Source organism: Scyliorhinus torazame, chromosome 1 (assembly GCF_047496885.1).
Source record: "Scyliorhinus torazame isolate Kashiwa2021f chromosome 1, sScyTor2.1, whole genome shotgun sequence".
Taxonomy (NCBI): Eukaryota; Metazoa; Chordata; class Chondrichthyes; order Carcharhiniformes; family Scyliorhinidae; genus Scyliorhinus; species Scyliorhinus torazame.
The window spans coordinates 38,632,448-38,660,022 of NC_092707.1; the positions used below are offsets into that span (position 1 = coordinate 38,632,448).

Genomic DNA, 27,575 nt, shown 5'->3' on the forward strand with positions numbered 1-27,575 from the left:
CGCCACTTCTGGACTCAGTGCCACCCTTGTTTTTAACACCATGGACATGACATCTGCAAACTCCTGCCAAAACCCCCTAAGCTTCGGACATGCCCAGAACATGTGGACATGGTACGCTGGTCCTCCTGCACATTTTGCACACCTGTCTTCCACCCCCAAAAATCTGCTCATCCGGGCCACTGTCATGTGAGCCCGATGAACGACCTTGAATTGTATCAGGATGAGCCTGGCACATGTTGCGGACGCGTTGACTCTACTCAATGCGTCTGGTCCTCAGGGACTTCCATGGCTTCAATGGCTTTTATCTTCTCTGTGTCCGGTCGTACACCGTGTTCCGATATCTGATCACCCAGGAACTTGAGCGTGGACATTCCAAAACTGCATTTGGATTTGTTTAGCTTGAGGCAATGCTGGTGTATGCATTTGAAGACACGTTCCTCTGGAGTCGAAGACCAGATGATTATATCATCCACGTAGACATTCCTTCCATCATCTGTTCTATGATGCGGTGGAATATTTCAGACGCCAAAATTATTCCAAATGGCGTTTGATTGTAACAAAATCGGCCAAAGGTTGTATTGAAGGTGCAGAGCTTTCTGCTGGATTCTTCTAGTTGTATTTCCCCGAATCCTTGAGATGCATCCAGCTTGGTGAAGATGCACGCGTGTGCCATCTCGTTTGTAATCTCTTCTCTTTTTGGTATCGGGTAGTGTTCCCGCATTATGTTCTTGTTTAGGTCCTTAGGATCTATGCAGTTTCTAAATCACCTGAAGGCACCACTGAACTGATCCATTCAGTCGTTCAGTGACTTTGGAGATGATGCCTTTCTTCTGTAGACTTGCTAGCTCTGATTTTAATCGTTCCCTCAGTGGAGCAGGGACTCTCCTTGGTGGGTGAACTACAGGTTTTGCATTAGCACGCAGCAAATATTTGTACACAAATCGAAGTGTGCCCATTCCGCTGAAAACATCTGGATATTGATCCAGTATTCCTTCAATTCTGCTCTGAAGAGATAGATGAGATGACGTCAATGTGTAAATCCTTTGAAAAATGTTTAATTGCTTGCAGGCTTTCGCACCTAAGAGCGACGACTTGTCTGATCGGATAATCTCAAATCTTAGGCTCGTCTCGATGTGTTGTTGGACACTACTAAATGGCATGACCCCAATGACGAGATGGCATTGCCATTGTAGTCTTGAAGTTTGCAGGCAGCTGGAAGGAGGTCGGGAGCCTGCTTGAGCTTCGAGAAGTCGAGCTTCAAAAGCAGGTTAGCGGAGGCACCTGTGTCCAGCTTAAATTTAATAGGGCATCTGTTTACATCTAACACTGTGTTCCATTCAGCGTCGGAATCAATGGCATGGATTAATTTTACTTGTAATGTATTCTCTGTGGAGTTTTCAAACTTTTCAATAATTCTGACTTGGAATCTTTTATCCAGGCAATAGTCTTCAGGATCTGTTGCACAATCTTAATCAGACTTATCTTTTTAAGTTGTATTAAACTGGAAAGGGTGCAGAAAAGATTTACTAGGATGTTGCCGGGACTTGATGGTTTGAGTTATAAGGAGAGGCTGGATAGACTGGGACTTTTTTCCCTGGAGCGTAGGAGGCTTAGGGGTGATCTTATAGAGGTCTATAAAATAATGAGGGGCATAGATAAGGTAGATAGTCAACATCTTTTCCCAAAGGTAGGGGAGTCTAAAACTAGAGGGCATAGGTTTAAGGTGAGAGGGGAGAGATTCAGAAGGGCCCAGAGAGGCAATTTCTTCACTCAGAGGGTAGTGAGTGTCTGGAATGTGCTGCCAGAGGTAGTAGTAGAGGCGGGTACAATTGTGTCTTTTAAAAAGCATTTAGATAGTTACATGGGTAAGATGGGTATAGAGGGTTATGGGCCAAGTGCGAGCAACTGGGACTAGCTTAATGGTAAAAACTGGGCGGCATGGACTGGTTGGGCCGAAGGGCCTGTTTCCATGCTGTAAACTTCTATGATTCTATGATACTCTTCTGCCAATGTAACTCTTCTTGAAATTCTATTTGTGAGTTTTAAATTGGAGTGCCGATCTGCACTGTGCAGCATAGTGATTCAGTCTCCCACATTGGAGACATTGTTTGCCTTTTGCAGGGCATATTTTTCGGATGTGGGTGGTTCCACACCTCGTGCACGTCATCGCATCAATGTCATTACGTTCCGTGCATCTTCGCACATGCGCAGAACGGTTCTCGGCCGTCTCGCACTTTTTTGCAAAGTCCGCACGTGCGGTGACCGAGTGTGCGCGTGCAAGATGGCTGCCGTCCGAAACATGGAGCCTTTTCAATTGCAACATTGCCTTGATACACTCGACCTCGTGGAGGGTTTTGGCTCCACTTTCACCGATTTTATATTGCAAGAACTGTTGATGCACCAAACACATATCAATCGCGACTTGAAGGGTCAAATCTTTTTGCCGAAGTAGTCCCTCTCTAAGGTGTTCATCAATAATTCCAAACACTAATTGTTCACGAATCATTGAGTCAGTTAATGCAACAAAATTGCTGGATTGAGCTAACAGTTTAAGGTCAGTGAAAAAGCTGTTAAAAGATTCCTCTTACCCTTGCATCCTTTTTTTAAAGATGTATCCCTCAAATATCTCATTTGACTGAACTTTACAGTGGCTATCAAATTTCTCAAGGATGGTGTCATACTTTGTTTATCTTGACCTTCTGAGTGGTTAAAAGAGTTGCAGATCTCTATCGCATGTGGACCAGCCATAGTCAATAAAAGAGCACTTGTACGAGCATCTGGCGCGCTTGTTGAGTCAGACGCTTCTAAATACAATTGGAATTGTTGTCTAAACAACCTCCAGTTGACATTAAGATTACCGGTGATCCTGAGGTGACGAGGAGCTTGTGGTCTGTCCATCATGCCGGGAATCATCAGGCTTTGTTCTGAAGGTGCTGCTTTTGTTGCCGAATAGCTGTATATTCTTCTCTCTGTATTCACTAAATTTAACTAGGTAGATTCAGTAGCCACTCGTGGTATCATGTTATATTACTGGGTTTAAGTAATATATGTCGTTACTAACTGTAGATGATGTTGAAGAACACTCAAGTCTTTGAGGTAAACTGAAAGAATTTATTAAGTAACGATTTAGCTAATAAATGAGTTATACACTCCACTGAACTAACTCTAGCAATAAAGTAAGAATGGATAACTGTACAAACTGTATTTAAGCTACACGTGGTGTCTCGGCTGAGATTCTCTCTGCTACACTGCTGCAATCTGGGGCGTTATTCTCCGACCCCCCAGCGGGTCGGAGAATGGCCGTTGGCCGCCGTGAATCCCGCCCCCGCCGGTTGCTGAAGTCTCCGAAGGGAGAAAAGTCGGCGGGGCGTTAATGTCGCCGCTGCCGTCGGAGAATGGCACGGGTCTGCGCAAGGCAGCCGATTTTCGGCCTGCCGATATTCTCCCTTCCGGATGGGCCGAAGTCCCGTCGACGTGATGACCGTTCACGTCGACGTAAATTAAACCTCCTTTTCATCGGCGTGACCCTGTGCTCCAGGTTCACGCCGACCAGCGTGGAGGTGAGTGACGGCCTGGGGGGTTGGCTCTGGGCAGGCGATGGCGTGGCCGCAGTCTGAATGTGTGAGGAGAGGTGTGTCTCGGGTTGTGTGTGTGTGTGCGGCGGGGGGGGGGGGGGGGGGGTGGTTAGAGTGGGCTGGGCTCCGGGGGAGTGCCGGGAGGGGGGTCCGTGCCGGGGACGGGGATGGGGGGTCCGTGCCGGGGAGGAGGTTGGGGTCCGTGCCGGGGAGGAGGTTGGGGGGTGTCCGTGCCGGGGAGGGGGATGGGGGTGGTCCGTGCCGGGGTGGAGGTTAGGGGTGGATCCGTGCCGGGGAGGAGGTTGGGGGGGGGGGTCCGTGCCGGGGAGGGGGATGGGGGGTCCGTGCCGGGGAGGAGGTTGGGGTCCGTGCCGGGGAGGAGGTTGGGGGGGGGGGTCCGTGCCGGGGAGGGCGATGGGCGGGTCCGTGCCGGGGTGGAGGTTGGGAAGGGGTCCGTGCCGGGGAGGAGATTGGGGGGGACCGTGCCGGGGAGGGGGATGGGGGGTCCGTGCCGGGGAGGAGGTTGGGGTCCGTGCCGGGGAGGAGGTTGGGGGGGGGTCCGTGCCGGGGAGGGGGATGGGGGGTCCGTGCCGGGGAGGAGGTTGGGGTCCGTGCGGGGAGGAGGTTGGGGGGGGGGTCCGTGCCGGGGAGGAGGTTGGGGGGGGTCCGTGCCGGGGAGGGGGATGGGGGGTCCGTGTCGGGGAGGAGGTTGGGGTCCGTGCCGGGGAGGAGGTTGGGGGGGTCCGTGCCAGGGAGGGGGATGGGGGGGGTCCGTGCCGGGGTGGAGGTTGGGGGGGGGGGGGGTCCGTGCCGGGGAGGAGGTTGGGGGGGGGTCCGTGCCGGGGAGGGAGATGGGGGGTCCGTGCCGGGGAGGAGGTTGGGGTCCGTGCCGGGGAGGAGGTTGTGGGGGGGTCCGTGCCGGGGAGGGGGATGCGGGGGGGGTCTGTGTCGGGGAGGGGGATGCGAGGGCAAGTGAGTTGGTCCACCTGGCCAGGTGCCAGCCTCCAACAGTTGGACCCATGCGGTCCATGCCACCTGGCTGGGGGGAGGAGGGGATATGGGCAATGATGACATGTCGTCGTTCCCCTCCCCCCCACCAGGCCGTCATGTTTTCCGATTATCCAGCGATGTTGGCCACCGTGGCGGCAGCCGCTAATGTCTATGTTGCCCTGGATGAGGAGGAGGAGAAGGAGGAGGAGGAGGAGCGTGCCAGAGAGGCGGCGCAGGCTGCCGCAGAGGGACAGGCGGCAGCCGCCCAGGCTGGAGGGACACCTGACCGACAGGATGAGGAGGGGGAGGGGGACGTCGCGGCCCCACGGCAACGGAGGCACCCGAGGGCACCCCGTGTGTACCGGCCCCGGCAGTCATACCTGGACCTCACGGACCGGGAATGCAGGAGGAGACTCCGGATGAGGCGGGAAACTGTGGCACACATCTGCCACCTGCTGGCACACCTGTCACCGCGTGGTACTGGCGGGGGACACCCTCTCCTTGTGTCCGTCAAGGTTACGGTGGCCCTGAACTTTTATGCAACGGGGTCATTCCAGGCACCGAGTGGGGACCTGTCCAGCATATCGCAGACATCGGTGCATCGGTGCATCCGGGCAATGACAGATGCCCTATATGCCATGGCGCACCGCTACATCCGCTTCCCCGTGGACCGGGCCAGCCAAGATGCCCGGGCCGTGGGCTTCTCTGCCATGGCCGGGTTCCCCATGGTCCAGGGCGCGATCGATGGGATGCACGTCGCCGTGCAGCCACCTGCAGATAACAGGGCCGTGTTCACCAATAGGAAGGGAACCTATTCGATGAACACACAGGTGGTCTGCGACCACCGCATGATGATCCTGCACGTCTGCGCCCGTTACCCAGGCAGTGTACACGACTCATACGTGTTGTCGCGGTCATCCATCCCCGGCATGTACGAGGGACGCCATCCCCGGCTGAGGGGCTGGTTGCTGGGCGACAGGGACTACCCATTGCGATCGTGGCTGATGACGCCTATACGGAGGCCACACAATGAGGCGGAGAACCGCTACAATGATGCCCATGTAGCGACAAGGGGAGTGATAGAGAGGTGCTTTGGCGTGCTGAAGATGCGTATCAGGTGCCTGGACCTCTCTGGGGGCGCCCTCCAGTATCGGTCAGATAGGGTCAGCCGCATCATTGTGGTGTGCTGCGTCCTGCAAAACATAGCCCAGCAGAGGGACGATGTGCCGCAGGCAGAGGAGGGCGGAGTGGAGGAGCAGCAGGAAGAGGCGCAGTCCTCCCCAGATGAGGGGGATGAGGGTAATGGTCAGGGCAGACGGGGTAGACACCGGCGGGTGGCTGTCCACCATTACCGGCTGCCCCAGCGGGCACGGGACAGACTGATAGCCGCCCGCTTCACTGACTAGATGGGCGTGGGAATCGGGTAGTGTGGCCACAGACCGCACACCATGGCAACAGCCGACCACCCACACCCCCCACCCATCCACCCACCCAGCACACTCACCCCCCTCCCCAACCCCACCCACCCCACCCGCATGCACACCACCCCCCCCTCATTGCCGATCCACCTGCGGCACAACGGGCCGGGCTCACACAGTTGCGGGTGGATGCGTGTCTATTGCAGGCCATGGAGGATGATGACAACCCGCCCTGCGGTGAGCTCCTGGCTCCACATCGTTGGACTATGTCTGACCCATGGCCACAGTACCACCATCCACCCGGACCATCCCTGCATGCGGCTGTGACACTGCAGCGCACGGTCCCGTCCTCTGCCCGGGGGATGTTGATGGCGGCCCAGGGGGAAGGGGGCAGACTCACCTGGGGCTGAGGTAAGACCACCCCTCACACACACACTTGCGCTCAACGTACATGACATCCCCGCACGCTTTGGACAGAGCACAAAGGCAGCTTCTGTAGGTGTAACATTGACTTTAATAACCAAAGGAGTTCATGCACGTGCCCTAGCCCCTAAAACTCATCTGTGCCCTGCACCCGTGCCAACTTACTCAGTGTCTAATTGTTTGGCCTTACGGGCCCTTTGACTACGTCTACGTGGTTCCCCAGACGGTACAGCAGAACTGGAGGTGGACTCCTGTGATTCCTGCCCTCTGACACTGGATCCCTTTGGCGGCCGTTTCCTGGGGCGTCCTGGCCTAGATGGGCCAGGCTGCGGCCCGGGCGACTGGGATGGCGAGCTGCCAGCCTGTCCTGCCCGTTGCCCTCCCGATGCACCTGGGACGGAAGTGGGGGAGTCCGAGGTGTCGCGGTGTACCGGGACCTCCCCTTCAGGGGGCGCCGGGACAGACCACACCACCTCCTCCTCCCTCAGGGTGCCCGATGGCCCCCAGGCCTCTACATGGGTGGGGGATGCGAACGGACTGGCCATCCAACGCCCCCCCGACATCTGGCGCTGCCAGTCCTGGAGGCCCGTGCTGGTATCGACAGGGGTCTGCAGGTTTGCAGCCATGGAGCCCAGGGGGTTGGCAAACCCTGTCTGTGACAGTGCGACGCCGGCTCGCACATGGCCACTGGTGCCGATGCCCTCAGCGATGGCCTGCAGAGACTGGGCCATGGCCTGCTGAGACTGGGCCATGGCCTGCAGAGACTGGGCTATGGCATTGAGCGCCTCTGCCATCTGGCGCTGGCACTGGCTCATGGCCTCCTGTGAGAGGGCAGCCATGTCCTGGGCCACAGACGCCGCCTGCACGGAAAGCCCCAGGCCTCGCAAACCGTTCCCCATGTCTGACACCGTCGCACCCATTGCCTCCACCGCGGACGCCACCCGTGCGGTGTCAGCCTGGGTGGCACGCATGACCGGCACCACTGCCAGCTCCTGGACGCGGGTGGACTCCTCCACCTGCGACTGCAGCTGCCGAAAGCCGGCCGTCACCCTCTTCGCTCGTCTCCGGGTCGGTGGTTGCATCGGATCTATGTGTGGGTGTGTTAACTCCAGGAACCCGGGATCCATCTGGGCGGCAGATGTTCGCTTGGGCTGGGCTGCCCTCCGACCGCCCGGCCCCTCTGCTGCTCCTACCTCCACCTGCTGTACCGGGACGGCTGTGTTGTGCGCACCAGTGAGTGTAGCAGACGCCTCATCGCTAAAGTGCCCAACCGAGGTGAGTGTTTCTGCGATGGTGGAGGGTGTTGGTGACAGCAGTGGCATTGTGTCGTGCTCTTCGTCCCACTCTGAGTCTATGGCACTTTGGGGTGGGGGTTCGTCTCCACCCATCCACTCTGAGTCACTGTCCAGTATTTCGTCTTCCTGGGTAGTGCTGTCCCGGGTAGGGGTGTCCTGGGCAGTGCTGTCCCGGGTAGTGGTGTCCCGGGTAGTGGTGTCCTGGGTAGTGGTGTCCTGGGTAGTGGTGTCCTGGGTAGTGGTGTCCTGGCTCGGATGTGACGGGGGCCTGTGGCTGCCCCCCTCGTCGCTGGGTGGTCGCTCCCGCACGTGACGGGGGTGTCGTCTCCCTGTTGCTCCAGGTCTCTCCGTCTCCCGTGGTGTGCGAGGGGCATCCTGCAGGCGTCGCATGCTGGAGGGTCCATGTCTCTCCGTCTCCCGTGGTGTGCGAGGGGCATCCTGCGGGCGTCGCATGCTGGAGGGTCCGTGTCTCTCCGTCTCCCGTGGTGTGCGAGGGGCATCCTGCGGGCGTCGCATGCTGGAGGGTCCGTGTCTCTCCGTCTCCCGTGGCCTCCGAGGGGCATCCTGCGGGCGGTCTGCATCTGCGGGGATGGGTGCCTGGACGTTTGGTCCTGCGATACACAATGAAGCATGCATGGTTAGACATCAGGCAGTGATCAGGTGATATGGGGGAGGGGGATATAGGGGAGGGGGGATATGGGGACGGGCTGTCGGTGGCTCACTTGCTGGTACGCCCCCGACCTCTGCATCAGCAACCTCCCGGTCGGCAGGTCCGCCAGCCAGTTCCAGGGCCCTTTCCTCGTGTTCGGTCAGTGGCCTCTCATCAGCGGGGCCTCCTCCAGTCCTCACATGCTCCCTATTGTTGTGTGCGCGCTTCTCCTGTGGGGGGGGGGGGTGGCAGGGGTAACAGGCAACACTGTTAGGCAGGTATATGAATACACGCCATCGGTTGCGCGTGCATTGCAGAGGTTAAGGTTAGGGCTGGATTCACTTGGGGATATGGGGGATATGGGGGAGGGGGGGATATGGGGGAGGGGGGATATGGGGGAAGGGGGGATATGGGGGAGGGGGGGTATGGGGAGGGAGGATATGGGGGAGAAGGGGGATATGGGGGAGGGGGGGATATGGGGGAGGGGGATATGGGGGAGGGGGGATATGGGGGAGGGGGGATTTGGGGAGGGGGGATATGGGGGAGGGGGGATATGGGGGAGGCTCACCCTGCCTGCTCTGACGAGGTCGTTCACCTTCTTGTGGCACTGGGTGCCTGTCCGTGGTGTCAGGGCCGCAGCATTGACGGCCTCTGCCACTTCCCTCCACAGACGCCGGCTGTGGCGTGGGGCAACTCTGCGGCCGTGCCCGGGATACAGGGCATCCCTCCTCTCCTCCACCGCGTCCAGGAGCGCCTCCACATCCCATGACTCGAACCTCGGGGCTGAGCGGTGGCCAGCCATCCAGTCGGGTGTTCCGGTCGGGTGTTCCGGTCGGGTGGGGGGGGAGCAGCGCGGCCTTATGAGCCGTCACGCCGTGCGGCGCGTATGACGTTGCACGGCGTGAACCACTGCGCAAGCGCGGATCCCGTTACGTCGCTAGCCCATTTCGGGCCGGAGACTTTCGACCCATTTTTCCGACGTGACGCAAGTCGGATTTGCGCCGTTTTTTGCGCCGATCGGCGGACTTTCCGCCGATAACGGAGAATTTCGCCCCTGATTACTCCTGCATGGAAAGAGCTGAAAGACTAGGGGCGGGATTCTCCACTTGCACGCCGAAGTGGCCGCGCCGTCGTGAACGCCGTCGAGGTCCACGACGGTGCGGAATGGCCCCGGTCCCGACCGATTCAGGCCCTGACAATGGGCCAGTATCGGGGCCGCGTCATCTACATGCGCCAGGCCTTGTCGCCCGCGTAAAAGCGGCGGCGCATAGATGATGCGGCTGGCGCCGCATAACGGACGTCATCCGCGCATGCGTGGGTGCCGTCCTCTCTAAGTCCGCCCCGCAAGAAGATGGGGGACGGTTCTTGCGGGGCCGTGGAAGGAAGGAGGTCCTCCTTCAGCGAGGACGGCCCGATGATCGGTGGGCACCGATCGCGGGCCACCCCGCATCCCAGGTGAAGCCCGGTGCAGGATCCCCCCTCGCCGCCCCACAGGCTGCCCCCCCAGCGTTCACGCACCGCCCACAACTGCAGCGACCAGGTGTGGACGGCGCCGGGGGGAACCCGCCGTTTTGGCCTGGCCGCTCAGCCCATCCGGGCCTCAGAATAGCGGGGGTGCCTGAGAATCGCCATTTTCAGTGTCTCCGCCGAATCTCCGGCCTGCGGCCCGCGAAACTCGACCGGGCCGTTCCTGCCGCTTGGGAGAATCGCGGGAGGGCGTCGGACCGGCGTCCCCGGAAACTTTGGCGGCCCAGGCGATTCTCCCAACCGGCATGCGAGTGGAGAATCGCGCCCTAGAGCTTCTGGGAACTCCATTATATAGTGGATCTAGTAATACCCTCTAGTGGTAGTGTTACAGCTAGGCGTTATGATTAACCCTTTACATGTTTGTCTACATATTACAATGCACACAAATACATTTTGATGAATTGTTGTTTTATTACATTTTCCTCCGACCTTTGCACACTTTTGAATAATCGAAAGTAAAGACGGAGATTGTTTTCAAAACTAAATATAAAATATAGACCTTTGCATGATTTAAATATATTTAAGATGTGCTTATTCTTAAAGGACAAGAAACACCACTTTCAAAACGAGAATCGGTGGCTTCAGAAAGAGGTATATTTATCAATATTGTTGATTTAATTTCATTAAGATGCAATTATGTGGGAAACCTTTTGTTGCTGGTTGTGCGCAATGTGTTTGTAACAAGTTATTGCACTTTAAAAATGTAATTCAATGGCTATGGCTGCACTAATTTGTTTCAAACAAAAAAAACAGACTGAATTCTCCATTCCTGAGAGTAAGTGTTGACGCCGGTGCAGGATACGTGGAGTTCCACAAGAGCAAAAGTGGCGCCACAACTGGACTGATTCAACAATTGTTAAGGGTCTAGGATTGGCGTCATGTGAAACACAATCGATTCCAATGAGAAACAGTGTGGGCTTCGCCGGATTCATGATTGATTCTCAGGAGACTGACATGCTGTTGCTGCAAATACACACTTCACTCCCCACACACAACATCCCAGTCAACAAGATGGCAGTGAGGGAAGCAGCTCCATGATTTACGGATGCCGAGCTGGGGACTCTCCTGGATGCAGTGGAGGAGAGGTGGGTGACCTATTACCGTGGGCTGGGAAGGATGCTGCCACCCGCCGCCATTCGCAATGCCTGGGTACAGGTGGCAGAGGTGGTGAGCGCCGTGAGCAACATCATCCGGACCAGCCAGCAGTTCTGTAAAAAAACTGCGCAACCTCCTCAGGGCGGCCAGAGTGAGTAGGCACCAATGTGCCCCTGGCACTAACGCCTGTTCCACACACCCATAATCCGACCCTCATCCTTCACCGCCCACGGCAGGAGCCGGGCAAACCCCTACCCTGAACCACATGGCGGCACCCATACTGGGTACCCTGGCCACGGAGGACACCAGCTACCCACCACCTGGGCTGCAAACGTCGGGCTGTTTAACTGATATGCCATCAATGAACACACGACGAGTGGTGAACGTAGCTGAGGCTTTAATATACTAAACAGAAAGCCTCCTGGCCTCGGATCCCGAACTGAGGCAGCGGCGGAGACTAGCCACCTTTATACCAAGCCCGAGGGGAGGCGGAGCTAGCAGGCAGTGGTTTACCACATTACAAATAATACAGTGGCAGTTTACTACAATACACATATTATATACTACGGTGGTTCGGAGCCAGCAGGGACAAGCCCAGGCATGTAACAATACAGCAGTACAATACAATACAGTGGTTTACCACATTAACACTGTCATTTTCTGTTTTCCCCCTCCCCCCCTGAGGAGAAGGCCGCCGGTAACAGCTGAGAGTGAGAGGAAACTGGAGAGGGATTGCCGGTCCTGTGCCCCCTCACCATGGCTGAGCTGTGGGTCCTGGACTTGGTCGGCAGCCCAGAGGACTGGGAGGTCGCTGGGTTGGAGATGGGCCGCAGGCAAGGAAATGAGATCCTGCTGAGCTGCAGTTCCTGCTGAAAACCCCCCCCTCCCAAGACCACCCCCACACCACCCTCACCCCCACCCTCATCATCACCCCACATCACCCTCACCCCCACCACCCCCATTCCTCCTGCCCGCGGTCTAATCATGCGTCTTGTCTTGTGTATTGCAGGACCTGCTGGTGATGGGGCGGGTCCATCTGGTGTCCCCCAGCCAGTGCCACAGTCGATGTCCCGGGTGGCGAGCAGTGATGAGGAGAGCAGCAGGGACCTGAGTCATGGAAATGAGACCCAAAACACCCTGGAGCTCGAGTCCCGCAGTGCTGTCTCTAACACCCTCCACCATCCCAGAGACACTCACCTTACTTGGGCACTTTGGTGAAGAGGCTCCTGGCACACTATCCGGTGCACACGACACAGCTGATCTGGTCTATCAGGTGGAGGTAGTTACTCCCGAGAGGGCGGACGGTCAGAGGGTGGGCCGACCCATGTGCGAGAGCCACCGGGAAATTGCAGTGGCACTTCTGAGCGTGGCCCAGTCATAGTGGGGCCATGGCTGAGAACATCGGCGGCATCAGGCGCTGGCCGACGTGGCACAGATGCAGGGGGAGGAGGCCCAGTCCAAGAAGGAGATGGCGCAGCCACTGGTTGATGTGATATAGACCCAGAAGATGGTGGCACAGTCAATGAATGATGTGGCGCAATCCTAGATGGCGATGATCCACTCCCTGTGCTTCATGGCCGCTGTTATATTACTCTTTGGTAATATATCGTTACTCTTTGCTTTATATTTCCAGAATGGTCTGATGGGGTGATTCTCCAGAAACCACCAATCTTTAACTCAAAGCAAAACAGATTTAATGAATAATGAATTGATTAATATTGAGTTTGTTCATTCTTACAGAACTCCAACGAGTGATCAAGTAATTCAGAATAAAGTATTAACTATTTTAACTATACGTGCTAACTACGCTTTTATCTATCTCTCTAACATTCTGCTGTCTAGTCACTCCTGGTTTGAAGAGACCCAAGATCCTTTGAGTTCTCATATTTATACAGGAATCTAATGTTGTCATCTAGTGGTTGTATTTCACTATGATGTAGACATTAACCCTTTATATGTCTCTATATATACATATCACTACAACCGCCAGCAGGCAGACCTCGGTCGAGACCAGAGTAGGCCTCCAGTACTGGCAGCCGCAGTTGGCAGGGGAGCTTCAGGGAATAACTCTGCTCGCACCTCCGTCCCATGGAGTACCCCGAGGGAGGAGGAGGTGATCGGGCCCATGGCGGTGAGGTGCTGGAACACCGCAGCACCTCAGACTCCCGCCCCCCCCCTCCTGTCGCTGACGCATCTGGTGGGTAACGGGCAGAGCAGGGTGGCGCCATGCCATCTGGGACACCCGAGCAGCAGCCTGGCCCATCCAGGCCCGGTCACCCCAGAAGACGGCCGCCAACGGAGACCCAGGTCACAGGGCGGGAATCACAACAGGTTGACTAAACCCCTGTTGCAGCATCTGGGGAACCACCTAGACGTAGCGTCAGGCCCTCTAAGGCCAGATGTTTAGATACCAGTTATGCTGGCATGGTGCAGGGCACAGTTTAGTTATAGCGGCTAGGGCACCATTCTGAAAATAGTTGTGCACATTAAAGAACTGTTAATACTGTTACAACCTGCCTTGGTGTTCTGTCAGATGGGTGTGAGAGATTGGCTGGTCTGGGCTGGCCAGAGAGGGGTGCAAGGGGTGTGGAATGGGCAGATGTTGTGGGTGGCTTGGGCTCCCTATCCTCCGCTCCCCCCGCCGTCCCCACCACCGCCACCCCAGGAATCCGATAGACCATGTGATGGAATGGCCAGCTCGCATGCAGAGATTACCCAGGTGGATGGTGGAAATGCTACAGTGGGCAGGAGTCGTCATTGCAGAGCAGGTTGCCATTATCTTCCATGCCATGGACCAGGTGTCACTGCCAACCCAGTGGGGGGGGGAGGGTGCAGTTTGGGGGTAGGGCAGTTTGGGGGTAGGATGAGGTGTCTGTGCCCCGGCGAGTTCCCCACCCTTCTCCAGTCGGTGAACTTGGAGGCAATCAGAGTGTCCCGTGCACGTTGACCCTGGTGTACACGTCATGTGGCCCCCTGAACCTGCCTGGGCCCCATGTCCTGCCCAACTTCGCCCTCCTCCGCCTCCTCTTCGTCAGACACGCTTGGTGGTCCTCCTCCTCCTCCATCACGTCACCCATCAGCTGCGCAATGTTGTGGAGGATGCAGCAGGGTGTCAGGATGCGGCGACCCTCTCAGCGTCATAGTGGAGCGCCCCTCCAGAGCAGTTCAAGCACCTGAGCCGCATCTTCAGAGGCCGAAGCTCCGCTCGATCATGCTCCTGGTTGCTGCATGGGCATCATTGTAATGGGTTTAGGCGTCGGTCTGTGGCCTTTGAATAGGCGTCATCAGCTACGACCGCAGCGGATAAGCCCTGTCGCCCAGGAGCAAACCCCTCAGTCGGGGCGTGTCTCGAACATGGCAGGAATCGTGAAGTGTGCCAGGATGAAGGGGTCGTGCACACTGCCCGGGTATGCGCATCTGATGGTCACATATCAGCTGCATGTTCATTGAGTTGAACCTCTTTTGGTTTGTGTAGATTGGCTGTCATCTGCAGGTGCATGGGACATGCGGCCCGTCCATCATCCCCTGGATATGTCTGTGATGGTGGCCAACCCCCCCTTCCCGGGCATCCTGATGGGCTCGGCCCATATTGAAATGGATGTACTTTGTCGACTGGGCATATAGGGTCTCCATGATGGCACGGATGCAGCTGTGCACTGAGGTTTGTGAGATACCGGACAGGTCCCCATTCGGCACCTGGAAGGAACCCGTGGTGTAAAGGTCAGGGTGACCATCACCTTGACGGCCACTGGGAGCGGGTGTCCTCCTCTATTCCCTGTGGTCCCAGGTGTGCCAGAATCTGGCAGATATGTCGCACTGTCTCCCTGCTCAGCCGGAGTCTTGGACTGCATATCCGGTACTGCAGGTCCATGAATGACAGGCGCTGCCTGTACACACGAGGCCTCAAGTGGCAACTCCTTGGCACCTGCTTCTCTGCCTCGCCCTGTTCGGCAGCCGCCTCTCCATCCTGTACGGCTGCCACCTGTCCCTCTGTGGCACGATCCGTTGCTGCACACACCACTGCTGCAGCCTCCTTCTCCTTGAGCAGCGCCACCTCGTACAGCGCAGGGCATCTCCCAGATCTGCGGCGACTAGCAGGAAGGGCATCATTGCTGCTTGAATTCCAATATCCATTGCCTGCAGGGGGTGAAAGATCTACATGTTGGCGTGGTGCATAACCCATGCCCAACCAAGTCCAAAGGGCTACATGGTGGCCCCGGTTGGCACTGTGGGCTCCACCCCAGCATGTCCTCCTTCCCCCCTTCCCTGCACCCCATGACTGTCGTTGCCCGACCCCGTGGGGACTCAGCCCTGGCACTCATACCTGCCGCCAGGGGTATAGTCGGCTGATGCTGCCCATGGTAGCGGTACACTCTGCGCACCCCCCCCCCCCCCCCAATCGCCCCCGTAAGGGGTACAGTGAGCATTGCCCTGGGTGAGCCGCCAGATGTCCGACGGAAAGTGGCGGCCAGGTGCGGGGGGGGGGGGGTGAATGGCGTGACGGGGGTGCTGGGTGGGGTGGGGGGCACCCATATGGCCAATGCCACTCCAGAACAAGGGGCCAGAATGCGTGATCAGTGGAGTGCACAACAAGATAGCTGCCTCACAGGCCACAGCCGTGCCTGGACTGCCCCAGTCCTGTGGCGGGTCAACTCAGCCACACAGTCCGTTCTGTCATCACCCACCTCCCCGCAGGCTCTGGCAGGGTCCCCACCCCAGCCAGCCCGGCAGCCCATGGCCGCACCTCTCTGTGTCCTACCTCCTCTGTCCTTCGTCAGCCAGCACGTCGGTTTCACGATTTTTAAAAGCACAAGTAAACCGTGCCGTCGGGAACTCGGGCCACAGAGGCGGAGAACCGTGGAGGACCCAGAGAATACCGGGTCGGGCCCGCAAATGGTGTTTGTTGTACGTGCGTTCCGGACCACAGTTGACACCGCTATCGAGATGACGAAGAATTGCGATTTGACGTCAAATAGCTGCCCGCTGCGATTCTGGGGTCGGGACCTCTTCTCTGCCCAATCACATTTCCCGATTCAGGTTTCAGTCAACGGAGAATCTGGCCCATGTTTCCTGCAATGCAACAGATGTGTTAATCATATGCACATTTCCATCCCATTTTTCAGAGTTAACCAACTTATTTTCCATTGGCTCTCCAAAAGTATGTGATTTACTTTGCAGCTTTAAATTTTAGTTAATTCTCATTCTGAAGTGCCACCGGTTGTGCTAAATGGAGGGCACTGTAGAAAAAAGTAGGAAAGGATGCATTGGTAATGAATATTTATGACATGTACACTTTTAATTTTGCTGAACTGCTATTTATTACATTTTCATCCAATCTTTAGACACTTTTGAATAATCCAAAGTAAAGACAGGAATTGTTTTCAAAACTAAATATAAAATATAGACCTTTGTACGATTTAAATATATTTCAGATGTGTCTACTTTTACAGGACAGGAAACGTCGCTTTCAAAACGAGAATCTTTGGCTTCAGAAAGAGGTAAATTTATCGATGTTTGTGATAAAGCCAGGGAAGTCCAACGAGCTTCTTAAAAGTCCTTTATTTCAGCATCATACATACACAGGGCCCGGTTCCCTTTCACCAGGTCCTCATTCCTTTTTAGCTGGCTCTACAGCTGCCTGCCTTTTATGCTAGTGCTGGGTTAACTCAGTCCAATTGAACACGGGGAACAATCATCCCCAGGTGGATGAGTCCTGTGTAGGTTATTACAATGTTGTTGATTTAATTTCATCAAAATGCAATTATATGTAATGCCTTTTATTGCTGGGTGTGCGCAATTTGTCTGTAACAAGTCATTGCACTTTAAAAATGTAATTCAATGGCTATGGCTGCACTGATTTGTTACAAACAAAACTGCAAGAAACGGTGAGGCACGCCCCTGCCGGCAGCGGGATTCTCTGTCCCGGAAGCCGCCCAATGGGGTTTTCCATTGTGGGCGCCCCCACACAGTCGGGGGGCGCAATTCTCCCATCGGGAGACTAAATCCCGACGCCGGAGTGAAAACTGGAGTGTTTCACTCCGCCGTCGGAGGCCGTTCCCAGCCCCCTATTCTCCCGCCCCCGGGGGGCTAGGAGCGGCGCCGGGCCTTGGCGCCGCATAAAAGCGGCGCCGCGTAAATGACGTGACCGGAGCCGCGTAAATGACATCACCCGCGCATGCGCGGGTTGACCGGCGCCAACCCGCGGATGCGCGGTTGCCGTCCTCCCCGTGGCCGCCTCGCAAGAAGATGGCGGATCTTGTGGGGCAGCGGGGGAAAGGAGGTCCTCCTTCAGAGAGGCCGGCCCGCCTATGGGTGGGCACCAATCGCGGGCCAGACCCCTTTTGAGCCCCCTCCCCGGTGCAGGAACCCCGCTCGCCTCCCCAGCATTCCCGCGCTGTCTCCGCCGGCAGCGACCAGGTGTGGTTGGTAATAGGGCAACACAAGGTACACAATGTAACTACATGAACATCGGTATCGGGTGAAGCATACAGGGGTGTAGTGTTAATGAGGTCAGTCCATAAGATGGTCGTTTAGGATGATAGAAAGATGGCAACTTTCTTCAGGGCAAAGGGAGCACTCAAGATAGCAAGCAGCTGAGAATGTTATCATTGTGGAATGCCAAGTCACCATTCTTCTTAACGCTGGTGCTGAGATGTTGAATGCTGTCTGTTTGGCAAGAAGAGACATGTTGAGCGTACCTGTGAAAACTAAAAAGAAGCAGTGAATCAGAAAAGCAAACCAGAAAAAAAGAAATCTGTAGTTTGGTGGAACAAAAATAAAAATGTGTATCTTATACAGCAAGAAAGGGAGGGCCAGAGTGATTCTGTCAAATTTGAAGAAGGAATGCCCCTCCACCAACCGCTTGTCAATGACTGATGGCTCACAGGGCTACGAGCTAACACTGCTGCTGGAGGGCCTAGCAATAGGTATGGAATTGGATACAGGGGCAGCGGTTTCTCTGGTCCCAGATGCTGTGCATAAGGAAAAGGTTAAATATTTTCCCTTCTAAAATATTTTCCCTTGATGCCTACAAATTCAATTTGAAAACTATACAGGGGAATCTGTATTTATGGGGCGGGATTCTCCGTTTCTGAGACTACAAGCTAGATTCACCGTTGGCCAACGCCGAAATCGTGAAACGCAATTGGGCGGAGCATAGCCTCCGACGCCAAAATCATGTAGGCGCAGGTTTGACACCAAATCGGGATCCTCCGGCATCCCAAAATGGAGTAAATGTGTCCCTCGCCACACACCTTTTTAAGCACTGTTGGCATATCATTAATGGGCCTGACCCTCTAGTCTCTGGGGCCTCCGCGATTCACTGCACTGATGGGCCGAGTTCTTGTGGTCTCAGCGGTCCAATGCCACCACAGTCGGCCAGGAGCTGTGCTGCTGGCCAGGGGTTCTTCCGCGAGGGCTGGGGGAACTGGGAGGTGGCCAGGTGGGGCAGTAGTTGGCAGGTCAGGTACGAGCACGGCCAGCGCCATGTTTGTTGACGCGCCTGCTGCAGGTCACTGTCATGTGCATGCGCGGCCACATACCTGGCCATTCTCCAGCCGTTTCTGTCGTGGGTGCCGGGAGTTTTACTGAGCACCGCTGCCAACCCCTCACTGGTCGCAGGATGGGTGTGGGTTCGGCGGCAATCTTTCCGTCGTAATGCGCAATACGTAACAGTTCCTCTGCTGCCGTCAAAAACGGTGAATCCAGCCCGATGTGTTGACGCCCATGCTGAATTCGTGGACTTTCACAACAGCAAAACTGACGCCGCACCTGGACCAATTCTGCAACTGTTAAGGGGCTAGCACCGGCGCCACTTAGAACACAATTGATTCTAATATGTTGATTCTAATGAGAAACTGTGCCGGATTTGCCAGTTTCGTAATTGACACCCAGGAGACTGACGAGTTGCAGCCGCATAAACACACTTAATTCCCCAGAGACACCATCCCAGCCAACAAGATGGCAGTAAGGAGAGCGGCAGCAAGGTACTCTGACACAGAGCTCAAGACCCTTGTGGACGCCATGGAGGAAAGGAGGATGACTCTGTGTCTCGGCTCGGGAAAGAGGCTGCCAGCTGCCACCGTTCGCTGTCCCTGGGCGCATTGAGGAGGCAGTGGCAGAGAGGTATTGTTGCTGGACTAGTAATCCAGAGACGCAAAGTCATGCTCTGGGGACCAGGGTTCGAATCCTACAGTGACAGATGGTGAAATTTGAATTCAATAAAAATCTAGAATTAAAAATCTCACGGTAACCATGAAACCTTTGTCGATTGTCGTAAAAACCCATCTGGGATTCACTAAAATACTTCAGGAAAGGAATCTGCTCTGGCCTACATGTGACTCCAGATCCACAGCAGCAATGTGGTTGACTCTTTAATGTCCTCAGGGATGGGCAATGAACGAATAAAAAAACAAAGCTGACAGAAGCAGTCAGCGCCATGGGCAACTTTATCCAGACTGGCCAGCAGTGCCACAAAAAACTGCAAGGCCTCTTCAGGACGGCCAGGGTGAGTAGGCAACACTGTGCTCCTAGCAGAATCACCGCCCCACACACCTGTACCCCAACACCCCCTCACCCTACTCGGACAGCGGGCAAACTCCCACCATGAACCACATGTCGGTACCCATACTGGCCAACATGGCCGCTGCCCTGGCACTGAAGTCCCCAGCTATACACTCCCTGGGCTGCATGCGGCGGACTGTCTAACACCGTGCACAACATGCGGGAGAGCGCGAATACATGAGGGGGACTGCCAGACCTGCAGCACCTTACTGTGGCTGAGCAGAGGGCCCTGGACGTGATCGTCGGCCCAGAGGAAAGGGAGGTCGCTGAGGTGGAGTTCGGCCGCAGGCAAGGTAGTGAGACCCCGCGTAGTTGCGGTTCCCCATGACACGTGTCAACCTCCACAAGCACAACCCCCACACGACCCTTACCCCTACCTTCACCCCCACATCACCCTCACACTCACACCATCCCAGCACCCCCTACCCTCACCACACCCCACCCCCACCCCGATGCACACGCTCACCCCCTGGCCGCGGTCGAATCACAAGTCTTGTCTTGTGTCTTGAACGACCTGGTGATCGGGCGGGTCTATCTGGCATTCACAGCCAGAGCCCCCCCCATGTGAGCCGTGCAGGGAGGAGAGCAGCTCGGACACCAGCCCTCCACCCGAGACTCTGGAGACCTCGGAGCTTGTTTCAGAGGATGACCATGATTTCCCATTCCAGCTGTCTCCAACACCCTCCATCACCCCAGAGACACTCACCCCGGTTGGGCACTTCAGTGAATATGCACCTGAGACACTTTCTAGTGCTCACCACACAGCTGATCCGGTACAGCAGGTGGAGGTAGGAACACCCGAGGGGGCGAACGGTCAGAAGGCAAGTTGTCCCCAGGAGCTCACTGCCTTCCAGGTGGGTTTTGGGCTTCTGAAACGCACAGTCCCATCTAAACGGACAGTCCCATCAACATGAGGGTTTGTCGGCGAGCATCCAACACCTGCATGTGCAGTTGGAGGAGTCCAGCTGCGTGCAGCAGCAGAGGTGGTGTCGACAAAGTGTGCCACCCAGGCCAAGACTGCACGGGAGGTGCACCCATGGAGGCATTGGTGCGAAGGTTTGAGCTCTGGATCAGCATGTCTAAGGCCTGGGGCATTCTATGCGGGCGCTGGCTAAGGCCCAAGGCAGGGCTGCTGTCTCACAGGCAACCATGTGCCAGAGCCACCTGGACATCGCGGCGGTGCTCTTGAGCATGGCCCAGTCAGGCAATAGCTGGGAACATCGCCGGCATTGCCCAGGCACTGGCCGACTTGGTGCAGACACAGAGGGAGGTGGCTCATGTTTTGTTCTGTGTTGTGGCCATGGTAAAGATGCACACAGAACATCTAGTTCTTGACGAGTAAGATAGTTTATTGATAAATGAACAAGTGGAATGATAACTAAAGAAACCATAATACAAACGGTAACGATTAGTGAATTCTCCTGGAGCTACTTCTAATGCGACTGTCGTCTGTTACAGCTTACTACCAATTGCCGGATCTCTAGAGTCACATGGTCATAGAGTAATAGATGTTTACAGCATGGAAACAGGCCCAGCTGATCCATGCCACCCAGTTTCTATCACTAAGCTAATCCCACTTGCCTGCATTTGGCCCATATCCCTTTCTCCCCACTCTGCCAATGTAACTGTCTTACTGCTTTTTAAAGGGTAAAATTGTACCCTCCTCTACCACTGCCTCTGTCAGCTAGTTCCAGATGCTCGCCACCCTCTGTGTGAAGTAATTTCCTCTATGGTCTCTTTTGTATATTTCTTCTCTCATCTCAAACCTATGCCCCTAGTTCCAAATTCCTCTACCTTTGGGAAAGGATGTTGACTATCAACCTTATCGATGCTCCTCATTATTTTATAGACCTCTATAAGATCACCCCTAAGCCTCCTACACTCAAGGGAAAAAAGTCCCAGCCTATCCAGCGTCTCCTTATAACTCAGACCATCAAGTCCTGGTAGCATCCTTATAAATCTCTTCTGCACTCTTTCTAGTTTAACAATATCTTTCCTCTAATAGAGCGACCAGAACTGAACACAATATTCCATGTGTGGTCTTACCAATGTCTTGTACAACTTCAACAAGACGTCCCAACTCCTGTATTCAGTACTCGGACTGCCTTCTGTCCACCTGCGATTCCACCTTCAAGGAGCTATGAACCTGTATTCCTAGATCTCTTTGTTCTGTAACTCTTCCCAACTCCCTACCATTAACTGAATAGGTCCTGTCCCAATTCGATCGACCAAAATGCATCACCGCACATTTATCCAAATTAAACTCCATCTGCCATTGATCGGCCCACTGGCCTCGTAGATGCAAAGCTCCTCAACCCCTCTCGGATCAGAGGTGACCCCGACCGGGAATGCCTGAGCTACCTGACTAAGCCAACCCTCTTGAAGGGTGCCGTTCCGCTGCGCCCTCACCCACCTGAGAATTGTGCAGCAGCTCCAGTGTCCTCACTCCTCTTAGGGTAGCAAGGTACACACTAGATGGCACTGTTGCTTCACAGCTCCAGGGTCCCAGGTTCCATCCCCGGCTTGGGTCGCTGTCTGTGCGGAGTCTGCACATTCTCCCCATGTCCGCGTGGGTTTCCTCCGGGTGCTCCGGTTCCTCCCACAAGTCCCGTAGGATGTGCTTGTTAGGTGAATTGGACATTCTGAATTTTCCCTCTGTGTACCCGAACAGGCGCCGGAATGTGGCGACTAGGGGCCTTTCACAGTAACTTCATTGCAGTGTTAATGTAAGCCTACTTATGACAATAAAGATTATTGTTATTGTTACTTTCTCTCAGTAGCCATTGTGCCAGGTTCACCTTTTTGAAAACTCCACACAGACAGTGATCCAAGCCGGGAATGGAACCTGGGACCCTGGAGCTTTGAAGCAACAGTGCCATCCACTGTGTTACCATGCTGCCCTCAGTGAGGAGTGAGGACTCCGCTGTGGAGTCGGGTAGTCCCGGGAAGCGTCTACATTCGACTTCAGTCACATTACTGAGATTAAAATGAATGCAAATGAGGCCATTTCTGGACGTGATCTATAACTCGTCATTGGGAGCGGGCCGAGTGAATGGCAAAATGGTTCGCGCCCGGCGCAAATCTCGATTTTGACCTGTACCGCGATTCATCCAGCATGTCCCGAGTCACGCTGGGCGCAACACGGTTGCTGAATCATGCCTATCACCTCTTATTCTTATGAACTCCAAGGAGTTCCTCATATGGCAGTATCTCCAGTCCTGGGATCATCCCAGTGCACCTCCTCTGTACTGCTTCCAATGACAATATATATTTTCTTAAATAAGGGAACCAAAACTGTACACAGTATCCTAAATGTGGCCTCACTGGTATCTTGTTCAGTTGCAGTAACACCTCTTTACTTTTATACTTCAGCACCATTGAAATAAAACAGAATTTCAGTTGCCTTCCTATTACTGCCTGCATCTTCATGATAGCTTTCTGCGACTCCACATCCTCTGAGACTAGATCGGCCCTCAGAACTGTACTTATTTTCTCTCATATTAGAAGAGCTACCACAACATCTTATCCTTCCTGCCCATCCTTACTAAAAGTTTTTTATTAATTTAGTGTACCCAATTCATTTTTTTCAATTAAGGGGCAATTTAGCGTGGCCAATCCACCTACCCTACACACCTTTGGGTTGTGGGGGTGAAACCCACGCAAACACGGGGAGAATGTGCAAACTCCACACGGACAGTGACCCAGAGCCAGGATCGAACCGGGAACCTTGGTGCAGTGAGGCAGCAGTGCTATCCACTGCGCCACCATGCTGCCCTCTTCCTAAAAGTTAAATAATCTTGAATAATACTGATTTCCCAACTTTGGTCTCCTTGCGTCCTTGGGCAGAATCTTACCAGAATTTGGCTAAGTGTCAGGCTCAGACACAAAACTCTCCAAAAGCACAGACCAGTTTTCTCTCCAAATCTTCAGGTTCTTAACCAAAGAAAAGAGTGGGCGTTGTACACACCATTACTCTGGCCGGGGAGAGGTGAGCTCACAGAGCCAGCAACCTGCCCCAAACAGATTGGGTACTATTTTTATAGGGCACCCCAATCAGCATTGTAGCATAATAGTCCCCAGCATGGAGGTACTGGGGGCATCCACACTGACTCCCACAATCCTGGGAATTCCAATCCAGTCCTCCACCCCAAGAATTCTCACCATTTTTGAAACCCCCCTCCACCAACACTGAGGCGGTACCTAACACTCATCTCGCACAACACATCGACCCCCCCCCCCCCACCCTCTCCCCATGGGCTGCCACTAGGGCCCACCCTTGGCACAGTCCCCTGCACAGGCTGGCACCGTGCCAACCTAGCAGTGCCAACTTTTGCTGGGGTAGTATGTCTCTCTATCCCTTCCCCACCGCACATGGCTATACTTACCTCTGCGGGAGGGATCCCCTCGACTGCCTCACCTCTGGCCAAAGGTTGTAAAGCTTGCTGATGTGACATCACCTCAGCAAGGTTTGAAAATTTAGTGAGAGGGGATCAAGTGGCGTTGTGATTCTAACAATATTACCAATGTACACCTTTTGTAGGTGTAAATCTCTTGACGCCGCTGGGAATGTCGGGGAAAATTGGAAAACGCGATCTATTCAGCCAGAATCACATTTTCCGATTCTCACAAGATTTTCCACCCTCACCTCCAATCCCGCGGACGGCGAGTGCAAGCTCAAGGTCGCATCCCATGTCTCAGTAATGGCTATCAGTTCATACCCATTTAACGCTATTTATGTCATCAGTTCATTAATCTTTTTGTAATGCTACATTAAGATACAGAACTCTTAATTTTGTTTTTTGACCTCTTTTCCTTACTTTGAACTGGTCACTGGGAACAATAGAGCTACTGTTTGTTTTTTGCATTTTATTCCCCAGTCTTCCTCCCTTGCTTTCACTTTTTCTGCCTTTTGTTTCGAACCCAGTTCCCACCTCCTCTAACACCCTGCTCAGGCACCCCGCCCCCTGCCATACTAGTTTAAAGCATTGTTAACAGCACAGGCAAATGCCCCTGCAAGTATATTGGTCTCAATCCTGTTGGGGAGTGTGGTAGTATGTATTAGGGGTCATGTGGGACTGGAAGCCCTAATGTCATTGGCTGACAGATCCCGGGTCCTGGTTGGCCGTTGACCTCTAGCTCCGCCCTGAAGGCGGAGTATAAGAAGCCGGAGTCCTCCCCCGCAGGCCATTCTACTATCGAGCTGCGGGGGAACAGACACGCTTAATAAAGCCTCATCGACTTCACTCTATTCGTCTCACGGAGTCTTTGTGCGCTACAATTTATTAAGCGTGCCTAAAAAGGACTATGGAGCTCAGGATCATCCCGGAATGCCTGAGGATCAGCCCCCACGCAGTGAACGCGGCAGCAGCCTTCAAGCATTGGCAGACTTGTTTTGAGGCCTACCTCAGAACGGCCACCGGCCGGGTCACAGAAGACCAAAAACTACAGGTCCTGCACTCGAGGTTAAGCACGGAGATTTTCTCCCTCATCGAAGACGCGGAGGATTTCCAGACGGCGTTCGCAGCACTGAAAAATCTCTATGTCCGCCCAGTTAACCAAATCTACGCTCGCTACCAGCTCGCGACGAGACGGCAAAGTCCCGGAGAATCGATGGACGAATTCTACGCTTCCCACTCGCTATTCCCTGCTCTGACATGACCGCGGCCACAGTCATTAAAGCCCTGAACACCATCTTCACACTGTTCGGTTGCCCCGCATACGTCCACAGCGACAGGGGGTCCTCTTTCATGAGTGACGAGCTGCGCCAGTTCCTGCTCAGCAAGGGCATAGCCTCAAGCAGGACGACCAGCTACAACCCCCGGGGGAACGGGCAAGTAGAGAGGGAGAACGGCACGGTCTGGAAGACCGTCCTACTGGCCCTACGGTCCAGGGACCTCCCAGTTTCACGGTGGCAGGAGGTCCTCCCGGACGCTCTCCACTCCATCCGGTCGCTATTGTGTACGAGCACTAATCAAACGCCTCATGAGCGTCTCCTTGTCTTCCCTTGGAAGTCCTCCTGTGGAACGTCGCTGCCGACTTGGCTGGCGGCCCCAGGACCCATCTTGCTCCGAAAGCATGTGCGGGCGCACAAGTCGGACCCGTTGGTCGTAAGGGTTCACCTCCTCCACGGGAACCCGCAGTACGCTTACGTGGAGTATCCCGACGGCCGACAGGACACGGTCTCCCTGCGAGATCTGGCGCCCGCCGGCAACACACACACCCCCCCCGACACCATTCACCCAACCCCCCCCCCTTCCTGCCACCGCCGCACCCCGCGACCGCCCCCTTCCCAGGAGGATCAGTCCTCCTCCCAGGCCCTACCAGGAATAAAGCCCAAGCTGAAACTGTAAGGCTCCCGGAGACGACAACACCGGAACAAGCACCACCACCACCGGGGCTGAGGCGATCGACACGGACGACCAGACCGCCCGACCGACTCGTGGCGTCGATCTAAATCAATATATGGACTTTTCACAAGAACATTTTGCCTTTTCTCCCGATACCTTCTGTAAATAGTTGAAACAGGACAAAATTGTACATACTGTATTACCATATGAATGTTTTCCTCCCAGGACCAGCCCTGTAAACCCTTACCACCATGCGAAGCATAACCCCGCCGGGTTCATTTTTGACAAGGAGTGAATGTGGTAGTATGTATTAGGTGTCATGTGGGACTGGAAACCCTAATGTCATTGGCTGACAGATCCCGGGTCCTGGTTGGCCGTTGACCTCTAGCTCCGCCCTGAAGGCGGAGTATAAGAAGCCGGAGTCCTCCCCCGCAGGCCATTCTACTGTCGAGCTGCGGGGGAACAGACACGCTTAATAAAGCCTCATCGACTTCACTCTATTCGTCTCACGGAGTCTTTGTGTGCTACAGGGAGTAACCTACCCACTTCGTACAGGTCCTACCTTCCCCAGAACCTGTCCCAATGGCTCAGGAACCTGAAACCCATCCTCGTACACATCTTTTCTCGCCACATATTAATCCTACATCCTATTTCTGCTCTCACTGGGACTGGGAGTAATCCTGAGATTACTACCTTGGACATCCTGCTTCTTACTTTATCACCTTTCATGACCTCAGCACTTTTTTTTACCAATGCCATTGGTATCAATGTGTAACACGCCCTTCCCCTCCAAAATGTTCTGCACCCAATCTGTGACACCCTGGAGCCTTACACCAGGGAGGCAACATACCATCCTGGAATCATTTTTGTGGTCACAGAAATGCCCATTTGCTCCCCTTAAAATTGAATATCCTATCACTATAGCCCTGGCCCCTATTCCCTCCCTATCTGCGTAGTTGAGAAACTCATAATACCACAGACTTGGATTTCACTGCATTCTTCTGAGGAGTCATTACTCCCAACCACATGCAAAGCAGCATATCTGTTTTAGAGGGGAATGGCCCAGGGATCCCTGGACTATCTGTCTACCTCTACTCCGCCTGGCAGGTACCCATTGATTTCTGTCTGTGCAGACTTGATCTGGGGTGTGACCACCTCTCTAAACGTGCTGTCCACAAAAATCTCCACCTTACAGATGTTTCAGCTCTGAAACATGGATTTCCAATCTCTTTCTTCTTTGGCGATCACTCGCTGACAAATATGATTGTCCTCCTAAAAAAATCCATGTTATTGGTCATGGGTTCTTGTGGATTCTTTCATGGCTGATGAGACCGATCCTGGAGCCACATCTCCGACCACACACTTAGCAGGTGTTTCAGGGAAGTGGGATTGGTCCTTTGTCTCTAGATCACTGGTATTCCTTTCTAGGCTCCTTTTCCGGGCCTTCTCTTACCACCAGAGGTCTTCAGCACGTTCCTCCAAGTAGGTCTCTTCTGAGCAAGGGTCTCGGCGGCGTTGATGTCTATGTACATTTATTGAGGTAAGCCTTCATGGTGTCTTTGAAGCGCTTCCTTTGTCCTCTTGTTTGAAGCCTTCCTCGAGCTGGGCAAAGAAGATTTGCTTTGGCAGTCGGGACTCTAACATCCTAAACACATGGCCGGCCCAGCAGAGTTAGTTTTGGATGATCATGGCCT

The 27,575-nt window shown here is 54.7% G+C and overlaps 1 long non-coding RNA gene across 1 annotated transcript in view; it reads left to right on the forward strand.

Moving 5' to 3' along the window:
• The window catches only part of LOC140429385 (uncharacterized), a 107,450-nt gene that overhangs the window by 24,656 nt on the left and 55,219 nt on the right, over positions 1-27,575 (forward strand). Inside the window, exons 2-3 of the long non-coding RNA XR_011949070.1 lie at positions 10,421-10,468; positions 16,423-16,470. This is a non-coding gene — a long non-coding RNA (uncharacterized lncRNA). The remainder of the gene's footprint in view (positions 1-10,420; positions 10,469-16,422; positions 16,471-27,575) is intronic.